The sequence below is a fragment of the Brienomyrus brachyistius genome, unplaced genomic scaffold (genome assembly GCF_023856365.1).
Source record: "Brienomyrus brachyistius isolate T26 unplaced genomic scaffold, BBRACH_0.4 scaffold48, whole genome shotgun sequence".
Taxonomy (NCBI): Eukaryota; Metazoa; Chordata; class Actinopteri; order Osteoglossiformes; family Mormyridae; genus Brienomyrus; species Brienomyrus brachyistius.
This window is the reverse complement of record NW_026042323.1, coordinates 67211-94811: the sequence shown is the minus strand read 5'-3', so window position 1 is coordinate 94811 and position 27601 is coordinate 67211. Positions and strand designations below refer to the sequence as shown.

Here is a 27601-nt window from a genome sequence, read left to right as displayed (position 1 = left end):
TGTCAATCTACTAGCTAATCAGCAAATATCAAAATATTGTTTGCAGCGTGAATAACTAACGTTAGTCATTAACAAGCTTGATTTATTTTCTGAGTTTACAATTTTCTGAGACAACAAGCACTATTATCCTGAGAGAGGCTGAAAACGCTGGATACATATTACTAAACATATATGGTACATTACAGTGTTAATCAATGGGGTATGAATATATTTTAGGTCCAAGCAGAGTCAGGTACTTCACCTCCAATGGATCTTGGGTTTTCACATAGAAAATAAAAATCTTCAGCCCCACTGTGAGGAATTATAGCAGGAGGCAGCTTGGTTATATGAAACATCCTCACTACTGTAAATCCATGATTCTGCAAAAGTGTGTTTTCTAACTTTGAACTGAGCTTCTAAGTGTCCCGGTTACAAGAAAATCAAGGGAAAGACAAACCTTGATCACATTCTCGTCTTTGATAAGATGTACATCCTGGTTCACAACAATATGCCACAGTAGCATCAACGAATTTTGTGGAATTCATCCCACCTCAGCCTTGTTTTCATTTTGAAAATGGTGACCTCTGCGAAATAAGCTAATAGCCCCCCAATTCAGTGCCAGAACGTTGGAGTTCACCCCAGTGAGCGAGAGGGTTACCTCCCTTCTCCTTCGAGTTGGGGGAGGGGGTCTGACTGTTTATGCGTATGCACCGAACATCAGCTCAGAGAACCTGGCCTGCTTCGAGACCTGGGAGGGGGGCTGGGAGGTGCCCCCCGTGGGGACTGCAGTGTCCTGCTGGGAGACATTAACGCTGATGTGTGTAGCGACAGTGAAACCTGGAAGGGTGTGATTGGGAGGAACGGCCTGGCCGATCTGAATCCCTGTGCTGCCCACAGTGTGTCCATAACGAACAGCATGGTGGAACATAATTGCTCCTGTAACCGGAGCACCCTGGGCCGCAGGGCGATGGCAGTCTGATGGGACTGGTAATTTGTCACTTTTAATATCTCTCCTTATATGTTTCATGTTCTTTTAATTTAATGTTTTATCCATCCATTTTCCAAACTGCTTATCCTACTGGGTCGTGGGGGGTCCGGAGCCTATCCCGGAAGCAATGGGCACGAGGCAGGGAACAACCCAGGATGGGGGGCCAGCCCATCGCAGGGCACACTCACACACCAGTTACTCACACACCAGTCACTCACACATGCACTAAATGTTTTATTTTCATATGTATTCCCACGATTTTACGTTGTGCATTATGCATTTTATTTTTTATCATCTTTTCTGGAAAGCACTTTGAATGACCTTCTTGTATGAAAATGTGCTATACAAATAAACTTGACTTAAACCGACATAAAATATTCATTCTCTACTCACTTCAGCTTCTCCAGTTTACAGCTGGGATCCTCCAGTACAGCAGAGAGCAGCTTCACTCCTGAGTCTCCTGGGTGATTGTAGCTCTGATCCAGCTCTCTGAGGTTTGACTTCAGAGCTGAAGTCAGAGAAGAACAGCCTCTCTGTGACTCTACAGCCTGACAGCCTATTGAAAGGAAACCACAAAATTTCAGACAAAATACAGGCAGCAGCGACCTGTCAAATCACCAGTGCTGACGTTGCCAGTGACTGGCCTGGACCCACCAGAGCAAACAGCCCTTCAGCCCCCCCCCCCCCCCCCACCCTTCCCCCATCCCAGGTCTCCCTGTTGCTAATAAAAAGCTGCCATTCGGGGGTAATATTCTGCACTTGGGTTTGCCTGAGTGCCTCTGTTCCTGCAGCTGCCACACACTGTTCACTGAAGCTCACCTTTTAGCGTCACTGACTGTAATAACAGACATAAATGATTGGCTTCTAAATTATACCATCCAGTGAGAGCGACCCACTGCATCAGACAACTGGACTCTCTCATCCCAAGTCCTGCCAGAAGAAGACCACTGAGGACAGAGAGGATGAGACCCTGGACTGATGTCAAGATCAAATGGTGTGACGTCATAGAAACCGTAAAAGGCCCACGGTCGAGCAGAGAACCACCCGTGAGGAAGTGAGGAATGCCAACAGGAGGCGGTTGGTATTAGATCAGTGGGTAATGCTGGTAGAGTAACCAGTGCTCCCACCCACTCCTTATTTTCTACATCCTTTTTTGCCTGCTGTCGTGTCACAGAGACACAGAGTTTGGCCAAAACACACTGATGCTCTTCTGACTGTACATTAAGTCGCTCAGTCCCCACAAGCCGTAGTGAGGAATTGTCTCCACGAAAAATGACCCTTTTCACAGAGACCCCTCTGTGTTGTCCTGTGTGTGACGCAGCTCCTGATCCCCTGCCCAGTCAGCATGATCCCCAGTCCCCATTTATCCCCAGTTATCACTTTGCGAGGCTGCAGAAGTCCTGCCATTTCCTGCAGACTTCAATCCCAGATCACTGCTGGCCACAGTAGCCTTTCATCCTGGCAGAGATTTCCCTCCATTGTTTTCTCCACATCCTTCATTAGAAGGAGATGTGAACATCCCCAGTAACTACTGCAGGCCTGTCTGGCTTTAAATTACGCAAATTATAAAGATAAGTTAATTGCAAAAAACTTTATGAATGGAACAGTATTTTCAGAAATTCTGTTTGAGAGCCCTTAGCACATGAACATTTTACAGCCTGTGGTCCACACAGATCTGTACAGTACAGTGAGGATAGAAGAGATTCATCTCTCATAGCTGACAGGTGGCTGATATGACACAGAATTGTGGTCATGCAGCAGATTTCTAAAATAATAGAGTATTTTATTTGATGTAATTCCAAGGAAATATGGTTTAGCTTCTTCTATGGGACTGTGAATAGTCCAGCCCATGCATTTACTCTAGTGTACAGCAGAACAGTATTACAGGTTTTTTCAGTCACTTTGGTACATTTCTCAGATCAGAAATGAAATTCTCATAACTACTTGTACAACCTCCACATCATCGAGTCCCTTTTGCACATCATAAATGCAAAGTCTCATTCTTTTGGTCAAATTGCAAATGCTTTGGCTCAGTCATGCGAATAATTATGTACAATCCTACATTTTCAATTTTTCATGGCATGTTGGTCAAAATATATTATACTGGTTCTCTGTTGAAAAGTCTGACATATGGTGTTAGTTCATTATATAACTCATTACCTGCAAAATGGTCGTCATAATCGCTCAAGCATGTTCTCTATACATCTGTACAACTGTGCATGTATATATATCCAGTACTGTGCAAAAGTCTTAGGCAGTTGTACTTTGGCTTAGAAAAAAAGCACAATTTAACATTAGAATGTGTGCAAATTAAGAGTAACACAATAAAAACTAGTAATAATTTCTTAAGTTTTCTAAAAAGTTACTGATATCTAGTTGGATGGCTAGATGAACACCGCTTCAGTTCCCAAACTTCTCCTCAGGGGGACCTCAGCCGTTCCATGATTTTGTTAAATTTCACAAATAGCTCAATTAAATATATAAATATATTGGTTTAAAAAGTCAGTGACAGATTGACTAGCTGTATGAGGTGGGCTAGTGGCCAAGTCAAAAAATGCATGGCTGCACTGGACAGTCACTGCAAATACTAGGATGATTTTAGCAGAGGTTCTGAAATGGCGAAGCTGACACACTTTGACAGGCATCGTATCATAGTTTTACACCAACACGAGGATAATCTAAACATCATTTTCTTTGCCTGCCTAAGACTTTTGCACAGTACTGTATATATATATTTAGGTCCTCAATCATGGCCTTACAATGGCTGAGGCTGGTCGGCCGAATGATGGGAGAACAACCATGTCCTCAACCATTCAAACATTTCATAGAGCCAACAGGTATGTAATCCAACAATGTGCCCTGTGCTGTAATATTGTCCTCTTACTGCAATGCTTCATATTACAGTATCCATTTGCATTTTATATTACACAGTGAGTTTTACTTTATACAGTTACATACTGGATGTATACTGTAGCACACATGTCGCGTCACTCACGGTCACACACACAGATTAACCTCCCCCCAAACCACAGGCAATATGCCAGGACAAGCAGTGTAGTACAATCTTTTATTAAACATGCAAGAGCAACCCCACTACTTAACACACAGGGGGGGAAACAGAATATCTAATACGACGAAGGGGGGGACATGCCCTACATCTTTCCCACTGAATACACCCCCATAGAATTAGCACTTCAGTCTCCGAAATTCCTGTGAAAATGTTACTGCGATTGAGCATGTACATGAGCGATTGACTACACACCAATACAATCCAAATCCAAAACACACATGGTAAATGTGCTTTTCTACTTTTATGAGAACTGAAAGCACTTTACAATTCATGCCTCACATTCACCCATCCACACACCGGGGGCGGAGGCTGCCATGCAAGGCGCCAAGCTGCACGCCGGGAGCAATTTGGGGTTCAGCATCTTGCTGAAGGACACTTTTTATGGGGTGAGAAGAAACCAGGGCTCGAACCTGCAACTCTCTGGTTGCTAAACGATAGCACTACCTCCTGCGCCACCATCTTCCCCAAATGTAGGGAGAAGGAGGTTCCTCGGAGCTCCCAGATGTGTTTGGCTGTAATAAATCTGGAATATAGCTATATGACATAGTTTTTGATAACACCAGCATTTATTTTTTAGACAAAAATGGCAGGCAGATCAGAACTGGCCAGATTTGATGTTGCAGCTTTTAATGAAAGACAAAACAAAATTAAAAAGTGGTGAAGTTTGAATGATTGTGTGTTTATTTCAGTTGTTGATGTTGATAAGATTGGTTTCCTGATACAAATACAACACACATGATGTTTACTTGAAATGACTGAAAAGTGATACCAGGATCAGGGGGTCAATAAGCTTTTAAGTAATAATGTGGATTGTGCTTGGGATAGAAGCTGCATGTTGTGTTGAAGAAAAGTATAGATTTTCATTTTATAAAATATTCAAAGTAATTGTAATAATAATATTAGTGACGTTCATTTTAGATGACATTAATTACATAACTAATAATACATTGAGAAGAAATGTTTTGTTATTGTGTAGATGGAAAGACATGAAAGTAATGTGGAAAATTGCCTCTTACCACTGAAACACATTGGTATGGGTGGTGCTAATAATAGTACTGCAGCCAGCCAGTAGGGGGCGCTTGACATGTTGCGTTTTCACCTTTTAGAGACATTTTGGTCTCCATGTTTTTTACAGTCAATGCTTTGATGACAGATTTGAAAGCAGTATGCATAATGCATCAGGACTCACACTGAAATTGCCTATATGTGGATATATTATGTAACATGGTTCTGTAGGAATGCTGGTACCTTGGAAACAATATACAAATATACCTTATATGTGAGTTTGGATATGGGTGTGGCTGCAACTGGAGAGGCTTGTAGTTCTGCAAAGTTTTCATAATGGTTGTTGCAAATATTATGTAGAAAATATGACAGAGACTTGAATGCAAACATGGGTTTTGTTGGGAAAATATCAGTTCATGAAATACATTACTGAGGAAACTGTAGTTGTTTAAACTCGTATTTAATACTATTAAGCACAGACACATCACAAGGAAAATAAACTATTATTTATAATAATTTATATACCGTGCAATGATTAAACATAAAAAAACTATAGCATAGAAAAATCGAATGATACTATCAGACAAAATGGCCATGGAGATGTAACAGAGAGCGGTGAGCTGGAGACCAGAGTCTTGACCCTGAGGAGTGAAATAAAATATTTAATTTCTCTGTTGTGTCGCAAACCTGACAGATACACTACTTGTCAAAAAGAAAAGAACTTACTTCCTCATGCATTTCTAAAAGGATGTTTTTGTCAAATCCCTCCAACTCAATGAAAAACCACAGATCAAGATCACATATTATGGCCTAAATAAAAATATAATATAGATATATAATATACACAGTTCATGGTGCATTTTGTAATACTCAAGACACACCAAGGCCATGCACAGTGCATACTGATAAAAGGGAGGGGAAAAACACTTCAATACATTCTCTGTATCACAAGTGTTACGTCCAACAATTCAAGGTGGTCTCTCTTACAATTGTCACGCGCGCTCGTCCGCTCCTCCCGTGTGCCACGCCCCCTCGTTAACCTCGTGTGGAATCTCCATGTCATTCGCTGTTTCCAGTTGTTTTCATTAGTTCTATGTATTTAACTCCGCGTCAAAATATATTTTACCCGTCCAGTCATTTAAGTCCCTACTTCTATTGTCCTGTGTTCCTAGCTGGTTTCCAGATTCTCCGTCTTCCTGCTCCTGCTTCCCCGATCCGTGACAACAATCAACATGAACACGCCACAGTCCACAGAACCAATCTGTTGAGGAACATCCTGCAAAATACAAAATAACACTAACGAAAACATTTCTTACAATTCTAATACAAATGTAACGACAGAAAATGCTGAAATCTACTTTACCATGTTTTTCAAGCATTTTCCAGTGTCCTGGGCTTATTCGGTTTGTCAGTTTGCTGCAAAAAGAATTTTGGAATTGTCAGGGGCAACATAACTACAGCTTTTCATGAGACGGGATTAAAACTCTAAACAGAAATGATGTGACCCACCTCATGGCAATAGAAACACTCTCTTTTCTCTACAGGTGGTGAATAAGAAGCGGACGAAGGAGAGGATATCACAGGACGGGACCCGAGTTTGCGAGGCAAAGGGGTTGGGGTAAACACAGTCTTATGGGTCAGAATAAATTCATCAGCCAGAGTAGCAGCTAAAGCTAAACATGTTACCTTTTGTTCATTCAAGTATACTACTACCCGATCATGAACACAATTTTTAAATTCCTCTAACTTCCGCGTTTGTGAGTTGAAAAGGCCGGCGCGGGAGAGTAGCGGGAGCTCTGCTCATAGTTGGTTTTTGCGGTATTGGTTTGCTTGTGTTCTTGTGATTTATCGTGTATGACAGTTTTTGGTTTTCCGGTTTTCGTCTCTTGCCTTATCCCTCTGTACCTTTGCCTTTGGTTTTGACTGCTTTCTGGTTTGTGATCTATTGCCTTCCTCCTGACTCCTCTCTTGCTTCGCCCCTCGGATACTGTGTTTCGGCTTTGGTGTTCTGTATGTCCGTTTCTGTTAAGTGCGTAGGGAGTGACGGCTGTTTTGGTTTGCGTACGTGTTGCTTATTCTGTGTTTTGGTTAGGGAGTTAGGATTAGTCTGTGACATTTTCTTTTCGTTTAGAGTTAGCTTAGTTTGGGACGTATTCGTTAGTGGTGTTTTGTTTATTGTTTTGCCTGTGTCACTCCCGAAGTCTGTTGCCCTATTGTGTGTGAAGGTCTTTGTGAATAAACATAAAAAAATACAAAAAAAGATCCCTTTGTGTCCCGTGTTCCCTTTTCCCATACCCTGGTTGTCTCGTTTTCCCCTCTCCTTTCCCTTTACCAGAAGTTTTAAATATTATAGCATTTATTGTACAATATACTATACATATGATCAGGAGCGCACATAACTGCATGGTGCGCAAGTACGCATTCCCCGTACACGCGGGGCAACTCCTTGTTGTAGCAGCGGAAATGCGTATTTATTTTATGTGCATTCACGCTGTTATGACAAGAAATTACCGTGCATCTTAACATTTAGGCTAATTTGTAATTCTTTCGCGGCATGAAGGCTAAAATACACAATGATTTCTTGTCATAACAGCGCGAATGCACATAAAGTAAATACGCATTTGCGCTGCTACAAGACATTACCGCGCGTATCGGTTTAAACGGCGAATAAGTACTTTCACACCAGGTATGTGCCCCCTGCATATGATCATGTTTGCATATAAAATAAAGGGCCGACTTACGCAGGGTTGCCAACTTTGGTCAGCTTGTTGGCATGAGATTTTCAATTCGGGACAAGCCTACACACGTATTCACATTTATATAACCGTTTCATTACCTTGTAAATAGTCTTTATGGTTTGCAAACTGCCGAAACGCTTCTGATGCAGCCAGTTTTAGGTTTTAAATGGATTAATGGAGATTCTCCATAAGATTTATTGCTGTGAGCGTTTGAGTCCGAAAGCCCGAGTCTCGCGCCACATACGTCAGAGTGGCAATCTGCTTACAGTCGAATCGGAGCCGAACGCGGCCGAAAGTCGCCGACGAGCTGCATAGGATCGCATTGTCTGTTATGGTACGAATGGGCGTCCGTGACAACAACTTGATTGCTTTTGAATCACATGTACTTATCTTCTCAAACTGCTTTCGAGCATCTTAACGACTGGTTGCATTTTGAAGTGTCTTGCCATCTAAAGAATGGAGAACAAAGAAATAAACATAGTTAAGATTAAAATTAAACTTACAATTAAAGTAAAAATAACAACGAAGGAAGGTGTCATTAAGAAGACAGATGACACAGACAAGCCCCGATCGACACGGAGGGTGCCTGACATGCCGAAGGTAAAGCCCTGGCTTAAGAGACCTTATTAGAGCACTTTAATTAGAGCATAAAATGTGTTATATCAATAATCTTTCCTTGTTTTAACAATCGGCTGTCCAGACTGGAAGAGAAGAAAATCACCAGGGCCAGAGGGTTCGTCCGTGGAGCGGGAGGGACAGGCTACCCACGCTGGAGGAAGAAGGAGCGACGAGGAGGAGGAGGCCCCAGCTGAAGTTCCTCCGTCGTCCGGACAGCAACGGCTCCTGCGATCTACAACCAGAGAGAGGCCAGGGGCAGCGTCAGCGATCGGCGGAACAGCAACTCCTGACAAGGATCCATGGACTTATGGGATATGGCCGGAGAAGGAGGACTGACTGCAGAGACATTGTTCCTGATGGACTTGTGGGTTATGGGCGGGGACAGAGGGATAATAGTGATGTTCCTGATGGACTTGTGGGTTATGGGCGGGGACGGAGGGATAATAGAGATACTGTTTAAGTGTTAATGTACAAAAGAGATAGGATAAGATAAGATAAGATAGGATAAGTTAAAATAGGATAAGATAAGCTAAGTTAAAACATAATAAGATAGGTTAAGTTAACATATGATAAGATATGCTAAGTTAAAATATCATAAGATAGGCTAAGTTAAAATAGGATGAGCTTTACAATAAAACATATACTTACTTTTCAAACTGTGTCTTTGTCATCTCTTCATTGTTGTGTCTGTCTTTGATAATTTTGCACCGTTAATTTATATCTGACACTCTCCTAAATGTCAATAAGCAGAGACAGAGGAATGGGAGGAAGGTACAGTTAAGTATAAATGATAAAGTATCAAAATCACAGAGTTACCTTATTTTGACGCAGAAAGAGTCATTTCCGTGTTACTACCACCTATAAGTTAATGGCTGCAAATGTTTTATAGTTTTAGTCCGGTGCACTCTGTATCCATGCTAACTAGCTAGCTAACGTTAACATGACACAGTACAGTCTTCCAGCTTGGGGATTCCCACCCTGGTCCGTGGCCAGTATTCCGCAGGGGGGTTTGCGGAGGGGTTGGTTGCAAATGCAAACGCATCCCTTCATGTTCGTGCGTTGTGTTCGGATGTGAAAATAAAAAAATCAAATTCAATGTTTATGTCATATTATACAAGATAAGACTGTAAAATAGTTTGCCCTGCATATGGATGCCATGCAGTCAGAGTATGATCAAGATAGGGTGTGAGTGTGGAAAAAAGACAAATGTAACAGTATTTGAGGGAAGAGTGAGAAGGAGGGAAATGTAAGGAGAAGGAGGTTCCTCGGAGCTCCCAGATGTGTTTGGCTGTAATAAATCTGGAATATAGCTATATGACATAGTTTTTGATAACACAAGCATTTGTTTTTAGGCAAAAATGGCAAGCAGATCAGAACTGGCCGGATTTGATGCTGCAGCTTTTATTGAAAAACAAAGTGCTGAAGTTTGCATGACTGTGTGTTTATTTCAGTTATTTTATATTGGACTCAAGGATTGGTTTCATCATACAAATACAGCACAGATAATGTTTACTTGAAATGACTGAAAAGTAAGTGATACCAGAATCAGAGGGTCAATAAGCTTTTAAGTAATAATGTGGATTGTGCTTGGGATAGAAGCTGCACGTTGTGTTGAAGAAAAGTATAGATTTTTATTTGAAAAAATATGCTAATGAATTGTAAAAACAATATTAGTGACATTCATCTTTAGATGACATTAATTACATAACTAATAATACTTTGAGAAGAAATGTTTTGTCATTATTTTCTATTATCACTGCTTCTTACAGTAAATTATTCTTGATGCCCCCAGTCGGTGCCCATGTATGTAAAATATGTGGGTAGGATGCCGGTTAAACCCCCCGATTCACGTGCAGCATTTGATCACAGTTGACCCCATTCATGCTGGGCAGAGTCATCCCGTCTTAGCAGAGTCCTGCTGAAGCTGTGTGTGAGCTTATTCTCCAGGTCTCACTGGCTTTTGTGTGGCTCCCCACACTTCTGTCACAGTAGACAGTCCTGCCTGCCTGCAGCTTAACCAATGAAGCGGCTCTTTCCTTGCATATAATTAATGCAGCAGCTATTTACTTGCATCTATCACTCAGGCGGCTGCTTCCCTGCATGTGACCCACTACAGTGTTTTATAAGGTGTTTCCTTTGCTGTTCTCAGTCTCTGCCCCGATTCCCCAGTTTCTTTCGCAGTTTTTCCTGCCATCTCTGCCACAGCTTCAGCTGCATTGTCTGCAGTCTCTCCTGCACTGTCTGCTCTGGCTGCAGCTCTGCCTCTTTCAGCCCCCCCCCCCCCTCCTATGGCTCCTGCTGCAGCCAAACCCCCCGCAGTTACACCCACTATTCCTACTACTGCTCCTGCCCCTAATGCCCAACTGCCCCAGCATCAGCAGCTCCTGCTGCCCCTAATGCCCCAGCTCACTCTCTCTCTTGCTCTTCTCCTGATCTCAGACTCCCCTGCTTCCTCTCCTCTCTCATCCATCTCTTCTTTTGTCGTTTTCACCTCCATTTCTGCTATGACCTGCAGTGATTTATTTGTGTAATGACTGCTGCCATTGTTTGTCACCATGTTCTCTATAGCTGTCAGCAGCTGTTTAATCTGAAGGCTGTTACTCCTGCACTCTGATGCATCCAGGTTTCCATCAGAGCTTGAAGGTCTTCCTGACTCTCGCCTGGTTCCTGATCAGGTGTGATGATCTTTGTTCTAACAGCCAGTTCTTCATTTCCTCCAGTGTCTGAACAGCCTGTGGTTCCCCAGCTTCTCTCCTCTCTATCATTACTTGCTGTAGTTGTTCCATGATCTGCAGACTGAGCATTTTTATCTTTTCTGTTCCAGTGCTTAGAGTGAATGACATGGACTCGGCATCCACACTTATCAACAAGTTCCTTCAGATCCTTGTTCTCCTTCACATATTCCTCAGTGGTTTGGTTTTCTTTAAGCTCATCAGCATGTGTGAAGAGGACACCTGTGTGTTTCAGGGCTTCCTCCCCAAACCACTTCAGTACCATCTTCACTGACTCGTTCTCTTCCCCCAGGATAACATTTTCTGTGCTGCTCTTCCTAGAACCTGTGTTTCCCAAAAGCACAATTCTTACTTCAGAAGGTGCTTTGGGAGAGAAATACAATATCAGTTACCATGAATATTATACATTTGTGTCAGTTTGATTGAAGACTCATAGCAATGTGCTACGATCAAGCCTGTCAGCAGGAGGCACCGTGAATGTGGTTATAATGAAGATGAACATGTCATATTGCTGTGGAAATTCTCCAGTATGACTTTAGCATGTCTTGGGTGCAGCTACTTTATTCTGTCAGCAGATGGCAGTGCAGAGCCACACAAAGCATGAGCGCATGGGAAAGAGACTGACAGTCAGAGGTACTTATTCAACTCGTTTTATTACTGAACACAGATATTTCATCTGTCTGCTTATCCAAAGGAAAACCTCATTTCTATACATAGTTTGTTTACCTGAACACTGACAGAAAAGCTTAGATATGCAGCCACACTTAGCAATTTCACGACAGATGCTTCTGTCCAGCTCAGTGGATGTCAGTCTGGCTCAGGGGTCGGCAACCGAACTGAGAAGAGCCACTTTTCGGAAAAGAAGCCAGAGAATTTTACTGGAAACAAACATTTATTCTAAACAGATTAGTGACTTTTTATACATACCAACGACAGAGTAAAACAATTTTCAATGTTTCATGGACTTTTGAAGAAAAACAGCATGTTTGCCCTAATTTTATTAATTATATCGTTATAAGCCTATAAATTAAGGAATGGAAATTCACTCAAAAAAATGCAATATGCTGTTTATTAAGAAGATAATTCCTTCATATTTTTGCATTATGTATTCAAAAAAGTTTATAAAAACAGTTGAAAACAGTTGAATTAGATCGAGCCCATTATGTAACTGGAACCCCTCCCACATGTAAACACAGTGACACGCTACAGCGTTGGTTTGTTGTCTGAGGCTATGATACTGACCACAAACACATTCTCAAATTTCACTGCACCAGTCACAGCATATGCAGGCAGAAAAATGACAGCAAACAACATTCAGCATTAGACTCTAAAACCGTCTGTAATGTCTGTGTTTATCCAGTGGACCATAAACTAAAATAAGCTTTTTATTGCCCAATTTTTATATTAGATGAGACTAAAAATTGAGAAATATCTATATGCACAAGTAGTTTTTCCTGATAAGGATATCAAGACTGTCAGCATTTACACATCAGATTATGACATATCTGAGTAGCCCAGACTGTCCGGAAAACAAAGCCATACAGCATATGTGGCTGACTAATGTACATACAGTGTCCATCCATCCACATGCGGGTCATTGTTGCAGGGGAGCCTGGGCCCATCCCAGCCAGCACAGGGCAGGGGTTCACCCTGGGTGTGACGTGCATCAGAAATACAAATTTAAAGTGATCGATATATTAAACAGTCTGAGACATTTAGAATGTTACTGTATATTTCCAAAATTTAATGATAAATTAAGCTTTCTTTTGCTTTGAGAAATTTAAACAGAAAGTTATAACTCTTTTCTGTTATGTTTCAGTGTGAGCCTCTTTTGTCTGTGAATATACTTTGACACATCGACTGTATAAAACATGGACACTTGTCTGCATACACACAGGTGCATCCTGCCATTCTGACACTATTCTTTGGTAAGTTTTATATTTACAGAAGACATAAAAATGACAGGGCTGAATTATTCTGTTGCCGGCCGGGGGGTTGGGTTTGATTATAACCACCACCAACTCTTATAACAGAACCATGTCAGGACACTAGGGGGCACTAAAGTATAGTGGTAAGGGGAGATACAGGAAAAGCAGAGGATACAGAAGTAAAAGGCTGAGTCTGAATGCATCTGTGGTCGTGGTCTGTTGGAAATTCTAAGATTCACAGCAGAATATTATACATGGGGTCAGAAGATCGGCAGCAGGAGCCCGTGAGTAGAAAACCAACATTAGTTTGAAGGTCAGAGGAAATACAGAGGATCTGGCAATACTAGGGCCTGCTACAGTAAGTGAGGGAGCTGGCCAGCTTACAGATGCGTTTCCAAGAGGGGAGCAAAGAAAATAACATGAGAGGTGGAGCAGATATTTTCAGTAGAACCTCCAGGAAGCTTCAATTTTGACAGGCCAAGCAGCTGGACTTAGTGCCTACGATGCTTTGAGTGATTTTGAGGAGCTTCAGGAATATCTGAAAAGACTTAGGAAGACCATTCAACTCGCTGCTGTACATGACTGGGGAGAAAAGCAATGACACGCTGGTTTTGTCTGAGGAACAGAAATAGTTTGCAGAGACGTTTACATTTACAGTATTTGGCAGACGCCCTTAGCCAGAGCGACTTACATAAGTGCTTTAAGACGCTGTGATGAATTTTTCCGATACTAGCTCAATAAGGACCCAGGCTATGAATACCATCTATCTGAACACTGTTGAGAAAGTGCAACAATAATTATTTTTTTTTTGTACACATACACACACACGGAAAAGAGCTGAGTAAGAATACAGAGTACTACTTCAGGTATTTCTGAAAAAGGAAAGCTTTGAGTTGTCGCTTGAAGACAGCCAAGGTTTCTGCTGTTCGGACATCAAGGGGGAGTTCATTCCACCAACTGGGTGCCAGGACAGAGAAGAGCCGAGATGTGTGTCGTCCTTGTGCCTTGAGGGGTGGAGGGACCGGTCGAGCAGTGCTGGAGGATCGGAGAGATGGGGGTGCAGTACGGGGTGTGATGAGGTCTTTTAGGTAGGATGGTGCCAGACCATTTTTGGCTTTGTATGTGAGCATCAGTGTTTTGAATTTGATGCGGGCAGCTACAGGAAGCCAGTGGAGAGAGCGTAGCAAAGGAAAGGTGTGGGAACTTTAGAAGGTTGAAAACAAGTCGAGCAGCTGCATTCTGAAGCAGTTGGAGGGGACAGATGGCACGCAGTGGTAAACCCGCTAGAAGCGAGTTGCAGTAGTCCAGGCGTGAGATGACGAGGGACTGGACGAGTATCTGGGTAGCCTGAGTGGAAAGAAATGGACGTATTCAAAACCAAAAGCCCTGGCTGAGTATTTTATTATTAAACACATTATAATATATGAGAGAGCAAATTTTAACAGCCGAAATCAACAGGCAAGTGAATCAGCAGGAAGTTGTATTATAAGACAGAGTTAGCTGAGGTGGCATCACCATATGCACTGTCAGCCCCTGGACATGGAGCTCTGTACACATGGAGGTGAGAGTCGGCTTGGCAGCAAAGGGCAGCCACCTGCAGTGGCACCTATGGAGCTGGGAGTTAAGGGCTCTGCTCAAGGGCCCAGAGACATGTGGCTGTTCTGCCAAAGCCAGGCTGGATCGAGCAACCTTCCGATCTTCCGAGGCTTAGCCCACTCTGCCTCATATTAGGATCTGTGTGGACCTAACAAGACTCAATGGAAGTGTCTGCTGAACGAGGCACATACTCCCAGCTGTGGATGACACACTTGCCAAACTGGACGGGGCAGTAGAGTTCTCCAAACGGGATGCCTGATCGGGATTCTGGCAGATACTCTCATATAAAGACTCCGAGCCCTTGATGACCTTCATTACACTCCTTCAGCAGGTACCGTTTTAACAGACTGCCTTATGGGATCTCCTCGGCACTCGAGCACTTTCAGCTGAGAATCTCTCAGATTGTTTCAGGCATACCTAGAACAATGTGCTATACTGATGACATTTTGGTAATTGGCAAATATATGCAAAGTTCCCCAGAAGTTTGAGAATGCAGACCTCACTCTAAATGAACACTGTGAGGTCAGAGTGAATGAGTGAAGTTCCTGGGACATAAAATAAGCGTAACAGGGACTGAGGTGAATCCCGACAACATTAAAGCCGTTATCAACATGCCCAAACCTCAGAGTACTGAAGGAGTGAGACGCATTGTGGGGATGGTGAACTACATTGGCAGGTTTTCTCCCTGGCTGCCCCCAGCCAGATGGAGAATACAGCCCAGTGATGTACATGTCTGTGTAGGAGTCTGACTCCCAGTGAAACCCGATACACACTGATCAAAAGAGAGAAACTCCTGTGTCAGCAGATGCATCGTCATACAGCCTTGGAGGAGGGCTAATGCAGAGGCATCCGGATGGAGAATACAGACCAGTGATGTACATGTCTGTGTAGGAGTCTGACTCCCAGTGAAACCCGATACACACTGATCAAAAAAGAGGCCCTTGGTGTGACACGGGCCTGTAAGTGAATGATCATATGTCTCTTGGGATTGGACGTCACGGTGCATACAGACCACAAGCCCCTGATCTCCTTCATAGGTTCTTGACCACTTGATGACTTTCCTCGAGGAACTCAGACTCAGACTGAGGATGAAAAGATTCAAATACAGAATCATTCATGTTACAGGATAACAACAGGTGGCAGCTGGTGTGTAACCACAAGCTTTCGGATCCGAAAACACGAGGGAGAGTGACACACTGGAAAGGGAGAGTGACACACTGGAAAGGGAGAGTGACACACTGGAAAGGGAGAGTGACACACTGGAAAGGGAGTGTGGAGTCCATATCGATCATGTCATGGAGCACATACCTGTGACAGAAAGAGTTTTTTTGTCTCTTAATTCTTGCAATTCCATTTCACATTTTCTCAGCTCAGTGTTTTTCTTGGGAGGAAACATGTGCTGATTCCAAAGTTTTAATTTTCTGTTCTAGTTCTGTCTCGAGAGCTTTTCCCTTTTTCCTTTTGTCTGCTGAATATGAAATTATTCTACCTCCAGTTACAGCCTTTGACGTCTCCCAGAGTCTGTAAGCAGAGATACCAGGCAGGTCATTTGTTTCAATAAATGTTGTCCAATCTTTTTTAATAACTTCTAAAAATAACTCTAGTAATGATGTATTCAGTCTCCACCGTGTAAAAGGTGGTGCACTAACTTTTACAGTGACCACATTTTTCTTAAGACGCCTTAAGGCGACGGTTGTTGTGCTGAGCAGCAGAACGTTTCACAAACATCTACATTAAGTGCTTTTGCAGGCTGGTTCTCAGTGCTGAGATCAGCTAGATTCCACAAACGCTCATCTGCCACGGCTGATCGCTGGTGATTTTTTACAAGTTTCACCGCTAAAAAGCTGCGCTTACAGCCTGCAGTCCTCACTGGGAAAACAACAGCAATCTGACACAGAGGATAAAGTCCAAAGAAGACGTCCTTAAAGGAGCCAGGATCCTCACTGACTCTGTCAGACTGCATGGCTTCACTTTACTATCTGCTCTGTTTCTTTCCAGTCTTTATATCTGCTGTATCTCACTTTCCAAGCCTTGCAGATCAGAGCCACCTGCCTGAGCCACTAACAAAAGCAGCTCCTCCTTTTAGAGTCGTTATCTGATGGGCTTAGTGCTTGTATGCTGCTCATTATGTTACAGCTGAAGTTTGAGAAGCACCGGTCCATCTCCCTCATCATGGACTCCATGGCGGAAATAAATGCTCCTTTTCTGAAGGCGTCTTTGCTGTTAGCATGTCTTTGCTGTCCAGGTGTAGATGTGACTGACTATCATGTGGTCTGCTTGAGGTGTGTTTGGTTCTTTTTGGTTTGACAGTGGCAGAAATGCGGCGATCACTGCATGTTTCAGTCACTGTACCCACAGCGCAGTAAAGCTGTCCTCTTTGCTATGTTCTTCAAAGGTCTTTCTGAGGGTGTCAGTGAGGTCGGCTGCTTTGCTAAGATCAGCCTTAGGTGACTGGAGCACGTCTGGCAGAAACTTTGCTTGACCGAGCACCTTTCTGAACACTACAAGGAGCCCTACAAAACTCAAGTCAATCTGAGACTGCAGTCCTCTGGCTTCTGCAGCTCTCTGGGGATCGGCATCATCTAAAATCTCTCCCGGCAGCCTTAGTACAGCACTCAGCCTCTCCGTAAGGTTACTACACACAGCACGGCAGCAGGCCCATCTAGTCTCACTGAGCCTTTGCAGTTCCCCTGGGCCCCACTGAACATTTCTTTCTGTACTTCCAGCCATTTCTTGTGAACATATGAGCCTGACATGATCACATACAGTCTTTCCAGCAAAGAGAAGAAAACATGCAGCTACAGGGACATTTTTCACACAGTCAACAATGACAAGATGCAAACAGTGTGGGCTGCAGTGAACATAAAATGCATATCTGGCAACCTCTCTAACTCCTGTTTGGACCCCAGAGCATCTGCCACTCATGACCTTCACTGCTTTGGCCACTTCTTCTCTCTGTATTCCAGCCCAAACTTATCCAGACATAGAAAAGAATAGAATAGAATAGAATGGCTACTTCATTGTCATTCAGAACATACACCGGTTAGTTCACATCAGAGCAAAATTACGTTGCATTGACTCATCGGCCCAGCAGAGTGAATTAAAAAAGAATATAAAGTGGAATTAACATAGAATATGCATAAAAATATATCAACAGCACTATAGCAGCAAACACCAGTGTACATCAGCGTTTCAGACATATTGCACTAGACAATTGAAAAAAAGCAGCTCTGGAAAGTGACGTGTGGATGGATGGAGAGAGGCGGAGTCTGGGGTGGGGGGGGCTGCCTTGAGGTATTGAGAGTTCAGGAGTCTAATGGCTTGAGGAATAAAGCTATTATAGATTCTGACTGTCCTGGTCTTGATGCTGCAAAGCCTCTTCCCAGAGGGCAGCAGGGCGAACAGTCCGTGGTGGGGGTGGGCGGAGTCTCTGATGATGTCACGGGCTCTGCTGAGACAGTGTTTGTGCGCAATGTCCTGGATGGATGGAAGAGAAGTCCCGATGATCCTCTCTGCAGGCCTCACCACTCTCTGCAGCCATTTCCTGTCTGAGGCTTTCGAGCTGCCAAACCAGATGGAGATACAGCTGGTCAGCACGCTCTCTATGGTGCCTCGGTAGAAGGTGCTGAGGATGGGAGAGGAAAGCTCTCTTCATCCGGCGCAGGAAGTGCAAACGCTGCTGAGCCCGTTTAACTGGTGATGTTGTGTTTGGTGACCAGTCCAGACTGTCAGTTATCTGCACCCCCAGGAATCTGACGCTGCTGACCACCTCCACAGCACTGTTGTCAGTGACGAGTGCTGAATGACTGGGCTGTTTCCTCCTGAAGTCCATGATCATCTCCTTGGTCTTCTCCACATTCAGGATCAGGCTGTTGTCACTGCACCATCCCACCAGTCTCTTCACCTTCTCTGTATAGGGCAGGTAGTCACTGTTCCTAATGAGACCCACTAATCTACTTTGGATTAAGCCTGAACACCACCTCTCACCCCCCATCACAGACACCCCGCCATAACACTGCATAAATATATTACCTGCACTGAAGCCCGTTTGGAGCGAGGTGTTTCAGTGCTGCTCCGGTCTCCTCCCACAGTCCAAAGGCGTGCAGGGTTGGCTGATCGGCGTCTCTAAACTTGCCCTGTACTTGTGTGAGTGTGGCTGTGTGAGTGTGTGCGCCCTGTGGTGTGTTGGTTCCCGCCCAGGGTTGGTTCCCGCCCAAGGTTGGTTCCCGACCAGGGTTGGTTCCCCCCAGGGTTGGTTCCCGCCTGCGCCTGTTGTTCCTGGGATAGGCAATTCTATATTATTCTATTATAAATTTATATTTAGTTACATCAAAGGCGTTTGGGTAGCTTGCAAATCCTATAGACTATTTACAAGGTACTAAAACTGTTACATACATGTAAATGCGTGTGCAGATTTGTCTCGAATTGAAAATGTTACAGCAGCCAGGAGACCAAAGCTGGCAGCTCTGTGAACCTCTGACATATATGTAAATAAGCGGGAAACCTTTTCCTGCCACTGAATTAGCTTTCATTAGTGTGTCATTCAGGCCACACACTGGTTTGTGTTAAATTTGCTAGACAAAAAATAAAGATCAGGCTAAATAAAGATGCGACTCAGAAATGCCTGAGTGATTCGGTGTCCAAGGCCTGTGAGATACTGGCACCATATCCAAGGGGCCCCATCGCGGGGACCCAGATAAACAGCTTTTGGAAATGGATTCATGCATTTAATCTAACTCAGGACAGAAAATCACCTCCAGACATCCAGACAGGACATCAAGGGCCGTGCTGCACTTAATCGTAAGCTTGTTAAGGTATAGAGGCCTTCATAAATGTCGAGTTTTACAGTAACAATGAGGTCAATCCTCTTTGAAAGCTGCCAGCTGGGAAAGTATGTTGGATTATTGAACAAGACATACAGTAATAACTGCTTAAACAAGCTGATTTATCACTCTGTTTTATAATAATACACTCGTCCTTCCTGAATAACCCCTCACCCTGTTGAATACAGTTATCTGATGCCCATTGCTAATGTATGGGGTGCAGCACTTGATACTCACAGGATGCTAATTCATTGCATGATGATTTCGGTTCACTAACATTTTCTTCATATTGTGTGCGGTAAGTGCAATAACCAGAGGAAACCTGGTAATCTACTCAAACACGTCTAGGTCTGATTTAGAGTCAAGGCAAGAGAAAATGTTATTTACTGATTTTCAAAGTGTTCTCTCATCGGTAACACTTTACCCGCACAAATAATGTAGAATTATGCTGTTACTTATGAATTAATAAACCACAGACTAAGTCTTAGTCAGCAGCTTGATTTTGTCCGTAAATATGGTCGCTGCACACGCTGCATCTAACCGCTGCTGTCGTGGATTTTAAAAGGTCGCCGGCAGGAAACGGCAACATCACGTTCATCTAAAACGGGAAAAGTGCTGAATTTCAGCGGCGCGATGTCTTTTCCTGCAAAATATATTGATAATTTATGGCTAATAAAATTGTTTTTATTGTGAAAGAACGCAAATGACTGCTAATGACAAACTTGAATAAAAAGAAGTTTTCCGTTAAAATGGAGTAATCATGGTATTTTATATCGCGCATAGATCCGCTTTCTTATAATTTAATTCTGATCCTATTTTATTTAGTAATCTGTGTTTTGTCTCCACCTAGTGGCGGCCCTAAAAAGTACACATTGTTTCCGGAATGATCGCTTTTCTGTGAATTGACGTGTCCAGTTGATGTAAGAAATATGGCAGCAGCTTGATAGAGAGACATTATAACTGACTACAGTCACTTTATAGAATGTGCAATAGATAATGAATTCAATGGTGGATTGTCAATGGATGTCTGTGTATATTTTTACACGTTTATTAATGATAATGCATGCAGATAAATTTAGTGGCTTTTGCCAGCCGGGCGTGGGAGGGGTTCAGTATCTATCTATGTATCAATTTATCTAAGTCAGACAGATAAGTGGGGGCAGAGGAGTAAGGGTGCATGGGCACGTGCCCCTTCTATCCTACGGGGGAGCAACCAGACCTTTTACAGTGGGGTGGGGGTGGCAAGGCTGCCTGGGCACCTGCCCGTTCTGTCCGAAGGAGGCATAACCAGACCTTTTACAGTGGCGTGGGGGTGGCAAGGCTGCCTGGGCACCTGCCGCTTCTGTACGATGGGGGAGCAACCAGAACTTTTACAGTGGGGTGGGAGTGTCAAGGCTACCTGGGCACCTGCCCATTCTGTCTAACGGGGGAGGAACCAGACCTTTTACAAGTGGGGTGGGGGTGGCAAAGCTGCCTGGGCGACTGCCCGTTCTGTCTGACGGGGGCAAAACCAGACCGTTTTCAGTGGGGTGGGGGTGGCAAAGCTGCCTGGGCGACTGCCCGTTCTGTCTGACGGGGGCAAAACCAGACCTTTTACAGTGGGGTGGGGGTGGCAAGGCTGCCTGGGCACCTGCCCGTTCTGTCTGACGGGGGCATAACCAGACCTTTTCAGTGGGGTGGGGGTGGAAATGTTGCCTGAGCACATGCCCGTTCTGTCTGACGGGGGCATAATCAAAACTTTTACAGTGGGGTGGGGGTGGCAAGGGTGTTTGGGCACCTGCCCGTTCTGTGTGACGGGGACATAACCAGACCCTTTCAGTGGGGTGTGGGTGGCAAGGCTGCCTAGGCACCTGCCCCCTCTGTCCAATGGTGGAGTAACCAGGTTTTTTACAGTGGGGTGGGGATGGCAAGGCTGCCTGGGCACCTGCCTGTTCTGTCTGATGGGGGCATAACCAAACCTTCTATAGTGGGGTGGGGGTGGTAAGGGTGTTTGGGCACCTGCCCGTTCTATCTGACGGAGGCAAAACCAGACCTTTTCAGTGGGGTGGGGGTGGAAATGTTGCCTGAGCACCTGCCCGTTCTGTATGACGGGGGCAAAACCAGACCGTTTTCAGTGGGGTGGGGGTGGCAAGGCTGCCTGGGCACCTGCACCTTCGGTACGATGGGGGAGCAACCAGAACTTTTACAGTGGGGTGGGGGTGGCAAGGCTGCCTGGGCGAATGCCTGTTCTGTCTGACGGGGGCATAACCAGACCTTTTACAATGTGGAGGGGGGGGGGGGGGGGGGTAAGGGACCCTGGGCACCTGCCTGTTCTGTCTGACGGGGGCAAAACCAGACCTTTTACAGTGGGGTGGGGGTGGAAATGTTGCCTGAGCACCTGCCCATTCTGTATGACGGGGGCAAAACCAGACCGTTTTCAGTGGGGTGGGGGTGGCAAGGCTGCCTGGGCACCTGCCCGTTCTGTCCGACGGGGACAAAACCAGACCGTTTTCAGTGGGGTGGGGGTGGCAAGGGTGTTCGGGCACCTGCCCGTTCTGTCTGACGGGGGCAAAACCAGACCGTTTTCAGTGGGGTGGGGGTGGCAAGGCTGCCTGGGCACCTGCCTGTTCTGTCCGACGGGGACAAAACCAGACCGTTTTCAGTGGGGTGGGGGTGGCAAGGGTGTTCGGGCACCTGCCCGTTCTGTCTGACGGGGGCAAAACCAGACCGTTTTCAGTGGGGTGGGGGGTGGCAAGGCTGCCTGGGCACCTGCCTGTTCTGTCCGACGGGGGCAAAACCAGACCGTTTTCAGTGGGGTGGGGGTGGCAAGGGTGTTCGGGCACCTGCCCGTTCTGTGTGACGGGGGCAAAACCAGACCGTTTTCAGTGGGGTGGGGGTGGCAAGGCTGCCTGGGCACATGCCCGTTCTGTCTGACGGGGGCACAAACCAGAGCGTTTTCAGTGGGGTGGGGGTGGCAAGGGTGTTCGGGCACCTGCCCGTTCTGTGTGACGGGGGCAAAACCAGACCGTTTTCAGTGGGGTGGGGGTGGCAAGGCTGCCTGGGCACATGCCCGTTCTGTCTGACGGGGGCACAAACCAGAGCGTTTTCAGTGGGGTGGGGGTGGCAAGGGTGTTTGGGCACCTGCCCGTTCTGTCTGACGGGGGCAAAACCAGACCTTTTACAGTGAGGTGGGGGTGGCAAGGGTGTTTGGGCACCTGCCCGTTCTCTCTGACGGGGGCATAACCAAACCTTTTACAGTGGGGTGGGTGCAGGAAGGGTGTTTGGGCACCTGCCCGTTCTGTGTGACGGGGGCATAACCAGACCGTTTTCAGTGGGGTGGGGGTGGCAAGGCTGCCTGGGCACCTGCCAGTTCTGTCTGACGGGGGCAAAACCAGACCTTTTACAGTGGGGTGGGGGTGGCAAGGGTGTTTGGGCACCTGCCCGTTCTGTCTGACGGGGGCAAAACCAGACCTTTTACAGTGAGGTGGGGGTGGCAAGGGTGTTTGGGCACCTGCCCGTTCTGTCTGACGGGGGCAAAACCAGACCTTGTATAGTGAGGTGGGGGTGGAAATGTTGCCTGAGCACCTGCCCATTCTGTCAGACGGGGGGCAACCAGGTCTTTTACAGTGTGGTGGGGGGGGGGGGGGTAAGGGACCCTGGGCACATGCCTGTTCTGTCTGACGGGGGCAAAACCAGACCGTTTTCAGTGGGGTGGGGGTGGCAAGGCTGCCTGGGCACCTGCCCGTTCTGTCTGACGGGGCATAATCAGACCTTTTACAGGGTGGTGGGGGGTGGCAAGGCTGCCTGGGCTCCTGCCCGTTCTGTCCGACGGGGCATAACCAGACCTTTTACAGTGGGCTGGGGGTGGCAAGGTTACCTGGGCACCTGCCCGTTCTGTCTCTCGCAGGCGTAACCAGACCTTTTACAGTGGGGTGGGGGTGGCAAGGTTGCCTGGGCACTAGCTCGTTCTGTCCGAAGGGGCATAACCAGACCTTTTACAGTGGGGTGGGGGTGGCAAGGTTACCTGGGCACCTGCCCGTTCTGTCTCTCGCAGGCGTAACCAGACCTTTTACAGTGGGGTGGGGGTGGCAAGGTTGCCTGGGCACTAGCTCGTTCTGTCCGACGGGGCATAACCAGACCTTTTACAGTGGGCTGGGGGTGGCAAGGTTACCTGGGCACCTGCCCGTTCTGTCTCTCGCAGGCGTAACCAGACCTTTTACAGTGGGGTGGGGGTAGCAAGGTTGCCTGGGCTCCTGCCCGTTCTGTTTGACGGGGGCATAATCAGACCTTTTACAGTGGGGTGGGGGTGGCAAGGTTGCCTGAGCACCTGCCCGTTCTGTCTCACGCGGGCATAACCAGACCTATTACAGTCGGGTGGGGGTGGCAAGGCTGCCTGGGCACTTGCCCGTTCTGTCTCTCGCAGGCATAACCAGACCTATTACAGTCGGGTGGGGGTGGCAAGGCTGCCTGGGCACTTTCCTGTTCAGTCTGACGGGGGCATAACCAGACCGTTTTCAGTGGGGTGGGGGTGGCAAGGCTGCCTGGGCACTTGCCCGTTCTGTCTCTCGCAGGCATAACCAGACCTATTACAGTCGGGTGGGGGTGGCAAGGCTGCCTGGGCACTTTCCTGTTCAGTCTGACGGGGGCATAACCAGACCTTTTACAGTGGGGTGGGGGTGGCAAGGCTGCCAAGGCACCTCCCCATCTGTCCGAAGGGGGAGCAATCAGACCTTTTACAGTGGGGTGTGGGTGGCATGGCTGCCTGGGCACCTGCCATTTCTGTCCTATGGTGGAGTAAGCAGGCCTTTTACAGTGGGGTGGGGGTGGCAAGGCTGCCTGGGCACCTCCCCATCTGTCCGAAGGGGGAGCAATCAGACCTTTTACAGTGGGGTGTGGGTGGCATGGCTGCCTGGGCACCTGCCCGTTCTGTCCGACGGGGCATAATCAGACCTTTTACAGTGGGGTGGGGGTGGCAAGGTTGCCTGAGCACCTGCCCGTTCTGTCTCACGCGGGCATAACCAGACCTATTACAGTCGGGTGGGGGTGGCAAGGCTGCCTGGGCACTTGCCCGTTCTGTCTCTCGCAGGCGTAACCAGACCTTTTACAGTGGGGTAGGGGCGGCAAGGCTGCCTGGGCACCTGCCTCTTCTGTCCGAAGGGGGAGCAATCAGACCTTTTACAGTGGGGTGGGGGTGGCATGGCTGCCTGGGCACCTGCCCGTTCTGTCTCTCGCAGGTGTAACCAGACCTTTTACAGTGGGGTGGGGGCGGCAAGGCTGCCTGGGCACCTGCCTCTTCTGTCCGAAGGGGGAGCAATCAGACCTTTTACAGTGGGGTAGGGGGGTAAGGCTGCCTGGGCTCCTGCCCGTTCTGTTTGACGGGGGAGCAACCAGACCTTTTACAAGTGGCGTGGGGGTGGCAAGTGTCCCTGGGCACCTTCCTGTTCAGTCTGACGGGGGCATAACCAGACCGTTTTCAATGGGGTGGGGGTGGCAAGGCTGCCTGGCCTCCAGCCTCGTCTGTCCAATGGTGGAGCAACCAGATCTTTTACAGTGGGGTGGGGGTGGCAAGGCTGCCTGTGCACCTGCCATTTCTGTCCTACGGGGGAGTAAGCAGGCCTTTTACAGTGTGAATGGGGAGGGCCAGGGGTTAAGGGACCCTGATCACCGGCTCGTTCTGTCTGACGGGGGAGCAACCAGACCTTTTACAAATGGGGTGGGGTAGGCAAGGGTCCCTGGGACCCTGTCCGTTCAGTTTGACGGGGGAGCAATCAGACCTTTTTCAGCGGGGGTGGGGGTGGCAAGGCTGTCTGGGCACCTGCCCCTTCTGTCCGACGGGGCATAATCAGACCTTTTACAGGGTGGTGGGGGTGGCAAGGCTGCCTGGGCTCCTGCCCGTTCTGTTTGACGGGGGAGCAACCAGACCTTTTACAGTGGGGTGGGGGGTGGCAAGGTTACCTGGGCTCCTGCCCGTTCTGTTTGACGGGGGCATAACCAGACCGTTTTCAGTGGGGTGGGGGTGGCAAGGCTGCCTGGGCACCTGCACCTTCGGTACGATGGGGGAGCAACCAGAACTTTTACAGTGGGGTGGGGGTGGCAAGGCTGCCTGGGCGAATGCCTGTTCTGTCTGACGGGGGCATAACCAGACCTTTTACAATGTGGAGGGGGGGGGGGGGGGGTAAGGGACCCTGGGCACCTGCCTGTTCTGTCTGACGGGGGCAAAACCAGACCTTTTACAGTGGGGTGGGGGTGGAAATGTTGCCTGAGCACCTGCCCATTCTGTATGACGGGGGCAAAACCAGACCGTTTTCAGTGGGGTGGGGGTGGCAAGGCTGCCTGGGCACCTGCCCGTTCTGTCCGACGGGGACAAAACCAGACCGTTTTCAGTGGGGTGGGGGTGGCAAGGGTGTTCGGGCACCTGCCCGTTCTGTCTGACGGGGGCAAAACCAGACCGTTTTCAGTGGGGTGGGGGTGGCAAGGCTGCCTGGGCACCTGCCTGTTCTGTCCGACGGGGACAAAACCAGACCGTTTTCAGTGGGGTGGGGGTGGCAAGGGTGTTCGGGCACCTGCCCGTTCTGTCTGACGGGGGCAAAACCAGACCGTTTTCAGTGGGGTGGGGGTGGCAAGGCTGCCTGGGCACCTGCCTGTTCTGTCCGACGGGGGCAAAACCAGACCGTTTTCAGTGGGGTGGGGGTGGCAAGGGTGTTCGGGCACCTGCCCGTTCTGTGTGACGGGGGCAAAACCAGACCGTTTTCAGTGGGGTGGGGGGTGGCAAGGCTGCCTGGGCACATGCCCGTTCTGTCTGACGGGGGCACAAACCAGAGCGTTTTCAGTGGGGTGGGGGTGGCAAGGGTGTTCGGGCACCTGCCCGTTCTGTGTGACGGGGGCAAAACCAGACCGTTTTCAGTGGGGTGGGGGGTGGCAAGGCTGCCTGGGCACATGCCCGTTCTGTCTGACGGGGGCACAAACCAGAGCGTTTTCAGTGGGGTGGGGGGTGGCAAGGGTGTTTGGGCACCTGCCCGTTCTGTCTGACGGGGGCAAAACCAGACCTTTTACAGTGAGGTGGGGGTGGCAAGGGTGTTTGGGCACCTGCCCGTTCTCTCTGACGGGGGCATAACCAAACCTTTTACAGTGGGGTGGGTGCAGGAAGGGTGTTTGGGCACCTGCCCGTTCTGTGTGACGGGGGCATAACCAGACCGTTTTCAGTGGGGTGGGGGTGGCAAGGCTGCCTGGGCACCTGCCAGTTCTGTCTGACGGGGGCAAAACCAGACCTTTTACAGTGGGGTGGGGGTGGCAAGGGTGTTTGGGCACCTGCCCGTTCTGTCTGACGGGGGCAAAACCAGACCTTTTACAGTGAGGTGGGGGTGGCAAGGGTGTTTGGGCACCTGCCCGTTCTGTCTGACGGGGGCAAAACCAGACCTTGTATAGTGAGGTGGGGGTGGAAATGTTGCCTGAGCACCTGCCCATTCTGTCAGACGGGGGGCAACCAGGTCTTTTACAGTGTGGTGGGGGGGGGGGGGGTAAGGGACCCTGGGCACATGCCTGTTCTGTCTGACGGGGGCAAAACCAGACCGTTTTCAGTGGGGTGGGGGTGGCAAGGCTGCCTGGGCACCTGCCCGTTCTGTCTGACGGGGCATAATCAGACCTTTTACAGGGTGGTGGGGGTGGCAAGGCTGCCTGGGCTCCTGCCCGTTCTGTCCGACGGGGCATAACCAGACCTTTTACAGTGGACTGGGGGTGGCAAGGTTGCCTGGGCACTAGCTCGTTCTGTCCGAAGGGGCATAACCAGACCTTTTACAGTGGGGTGGGGGTGGCAAGGTTACCTGGGCACCTGCCCGTTCTGTCTCTCGCAGGCGTAACCAGACCTTTTACAGTGGGGTGGGGGTGGCAAGGTTGCCTGGGCACTAGCTCGTTCTGTCCGAAGGGGCATAACCAGACCTTTTACAGTGGGGTGGGGGTGGCAAGGTTACCTGGGCACCTGCCCGTTCTGTCTCTCGCAGGCGTAACCAGACCTTTTACAGTGGGGTGGGGGGTGGCAAGGTTGCCTGGGCACTAGCTCGTTCTGTCCGACGGGGCATAACCAGACCTTTTACAGTGGGCTGGGGGTGGCAAGGTTACCTGGGCACCTGCCCGTTCTGTCTCACGCGG

The 27601-nt window shown here is 47.7% G+C and overlaps 1 protein-coding gene and 1 long non-coding RNA gene across 15 annotated transcripts in view; both read right to left on the bottom strand.

Annotated features, from left to right (window-relative positions):
• Positions 1 to 27601, bottom strand: part of LOC125723384 (NACHT, LRR and PYD domains-containing protein 12-like) — a 169041-nt gene that overhangs the window by 92835 nt on the left and 48605 nt on the right. The gene's annotated exons all lie outside the window — the stretch shown is intronic.
• On the bottom strand, positions 8583 to 9325 carry LOC125723441 (uncharacterized). Its single transcript, XR_007386896.1, has 3 exons — positions 9215 to 9325; positions 9047 to 9089; positions 8583 to 8630 (listed from the first exon to the last, which is right to left on the bottom strand). It is a non-coding gene; the product is annotated as an uncharacterized LOC125723441 (long non-coding RNA).